This window comes from Quercus lobata, chromosome 11, assembly GCF_001633185.2.
Source record: "Quercus lobata isolate SW786 chromosome 11, ValleyOak3.0 Primary Assembly, whole genome shotgun sequence".
Taxonomy (NCBI): Eukaryota; Viridiplantae; Streptophyta; class Magnoliopsida; order Fagales; family Fagaceae; genus Quercus; species Quercus lobata.
This window is the reverse complement of record NC_044914.1, coordinates 17,314,600-17,317,966: the sequence shown is the minus strand read 5'-3', so window position 1 is coordinate 17,317,966 and position 3,367 is coordinate 17,314,600. Positions and strand designations below refer to the sequence as shown.

The window sequence follows — 3,367 nt, the reverse complement described above, 5'->3', positions numbered from 1 at the left end:
TTTGTTTTACCCTTGATAGTGGTAGGAGATAAAGAAAGAGACCAATGTTTTATCCTGATAAAATAAATTTATTCAATCACTCTTGTTTAGCTTAGCTTTAAGCTTTTACACAATCCATATTTATTACATTGTTCATCATTCACTGTTTTTGACATAGCCCATTCAGCCAATCATAGTGTTGGGGGTGATGTAGCATGAGTTTCATAGTAGTTGTTGACAAATTTAAAAATTAATTTTGTGAAAAAAATCAATTAAATATAACATTTTAAGAAAGATTTAGAGATTTAACTATATTATTAATTTAAAAATAGATTTTAGAAAACTTGAATAAAACAATTTAATTCATAATTTTTCATCTAATTAAACAAGCAAGTAGAATAATTTTATATTAAAAAATTATTACTTAATTGATACACACACACACACACACACACATATATATATATATATATATATATATATAAACATCAATTTAGTTATTGCTTTAAACCCCAAAATACATGACGTTGGCCCTGCCCTATTTTTAAAATTTTGGGGTATAAGTCAACATTGCAAACATGATTCAAACGTTTAAATTTCAGGTGGGATATAAGTTGCATAGACCAACTCCCAAAATACATGAAGTTGTGTTATAAAGTACTCTTGGATGTTTTTGAAGAAATTGAAGAAGAGATGTGCAAGAATGGAAGATTATGCTGTGTTTACTACGCAAAAGTTGCAGTAAGACACTATTAATTCACTTGAAACCACTCTATTTTTCTCCCCCCATTAATTCTCATTTTATAACTATCAATATTTTATATTTTAATGTAACTAGATGAAAAAACTTGTTCAAGCCTACTTTGAAGAAGCCGTATGGTTGAAAGAAAAATGTATTCCCACAGTGGAGGAATATATGAGTAATGCACTAATATCTTGTGGTTATCTCACGCTTAGCACCATATCTTTTATTGGCATGGGAGATATCATGACCAAGGAAGCATTGGAATGGGTCATCAAGGAGCCGAAGAATATTGTTAGAGCAGCATCAATCATAAACAGGCTAATGGGTGATATTGTTTCCAATGAAGTACATTTAGCAAATTTTATATAGCACACATATTATTAGTGGATCTTATTGAGCATTGTGACTAAAATCAAGGGACGTTGATTATTCTATATTTTTAAAAAAAAAATTGAGAAAAATCGTTAAGTCACATTTGTGCTACACTTTAATATAAGTAGCTTGTAATCCTATGTATATACATGAATACACTTAAAAATATACTATAAGATGCATATTATAATACTTATATATATAATTTAAATACTATTGATAGTCATTTTTATATTTTGTTAACTTTTTAAAAAAATTTGTAAGTATATTATTAGGTATAAAATGTAAATTGTCTAATTTTTTTTAATTATTGTGAAGCACTTTTTTTTCGATTCATTTATTCTAGACTCTTTAATTTTTGTACTTAATAATTCACTTGAATGAATATTTATAATGTGGTTCCACATTTAATTCTAAAATTTAAAAATAAAACTCTTTAAGAATAAATATTTTAGGATATATGGCACAAAATTGAATCCATATTTGGAATAAATATTTCTCTCAATTTCACTTATTATTATTATTATTATTAGTCTAATCACAATTGAGTTTTTTTGTTATGAATATAAATCCCAAATCTACCCAATATATGTCTAACATGGGACTCAACACACACCTGCACAACACATACTTAATCAATACCCAATCAATTTGGGGCATCACAATTTTAGTCCAATTAAAAGATCCTCCTACATGCAGTATGTACAAAAATTATAAAAAAAATATAGAGAATGTACAAATTCACTCGTAATAACTATCTTCTTTCTTTTTCCAATATTTTTACTTCAACAATATATATGAGAGACTAGTTCAGTACTACAAGGAATTAAATCCACGTCTACGAATTGATGACTTCAACAATGTATATGAGAGACTAGTTCAGTACTACAAGGAATTAAATCCACGTCTACGAATTGATGACATGGTTCAAATTTTGTTTTTGAATCTGGTAAATAATAGTGTATATATTGTTAGGTCTTAAATAACACGGTATTAGATACACCTGCAAATTTTCAACTACTGTCACTCACTAGTTTTATAGTATTTTTATTAATTAATAGGCTGATATGTGAGCTAAAGATAAACAATAAGTGAAATATTATATGCTTATAAATTTAAATTTAAGTGCTCTTAATAAATTATTATTATGTGAACTTTAACTACTAAACATATAAATATAAATAATATATATATATATAATTAGCAATAATCCTGAAATGATTCATCGGTATTAACCAATACCGAAAAATTTCATTTCTCTAATTAAAACAAAACGGCCTCCGGTACAATATTAACTCTTTTACTCATTACATATTTTGGGAATTTAAGAGGTGTTTGGTAAATGCACTTAAAAACTGAAAATTATTATTTGAAAACATGTGTGAAAATACGTGTAATGTTGTATAAAAACTGAAAATTGTTGTTTGAAAACATCTACCAAACACCCCCCTTTTTTACAGTTTGAGCAAGAGAGAGGGCACGTTGTCTCAGGCGTCGAATGTTACATGAAGCAATATGGTGTCTCAAAGCAAGAGGTACATGATGAATTTTGAAAGCAAATCGTGAATGCATGGAAGGATATAAACAGAGAGTGTATTAGACCTACTGAAGTGCCAGTACCTCTCCTTACACGTGTTGTCAATCTTGCACGAATTATGGATTTACTCTACAAGGATGAAGATGGATACACACATCTTGGAGGAGTGATGGTAGAGGGTATCACCTCAATACTTGTTGATCCAGTACCAATTTGAAGATATTGATGCTAGTGCTCATTATGAGCACAAAATTATAACTAAGTTGGTTCCTTAAATAAAGATTTGATAAACTGTCCTACGAAGTCATTATAAAATAAATGTCTAAGTGTCTAGAGTGAAAATTTTACTCCAAATTACTCCAAGTTAAGTGGTGGTACTTCAGAATAAATATTGTTTCAATAGGTGATTAATGTGTGAGAATTATTTCTACATTACTTTTCTCGTACTGTTCCATTTTGTAGAACTCTGCTTTGTTAATCCGCATTAATATATGTTTCTTGTGCATGTGTTCTAACAATGAACAAATGATTCAATGCGACAATGCACTGTCTCTTCTACATAATAATATTTCTCTTCTTTTTTTTTTTTTTTTGGCAATTTTAAACTTGTTTTTATTTAGTTTATATTTAATCTCTGAATTTGAATATGCCATTTAGAAAAAATAAAGATTATTTCTTTTAATTGTAGACATTGAAAATCCCAAAAACCTAAGGTGATTAAAAAAAGTTATTTT

At 28.0% G+C, this 3,367-nt stretch overlaps 1 pseudogene; it reads left to right on the top strand.

The window, feature by feature from the left end:
• The first annotated feature begins 514 nt into the window (after nt 1–514).
• Nucleotides 515–2,850, top strand: LOC115966488 (annotated as a pseudogene).
• Nucleotides 2,851–3,367: the final 517 nt, after the last annotated feature.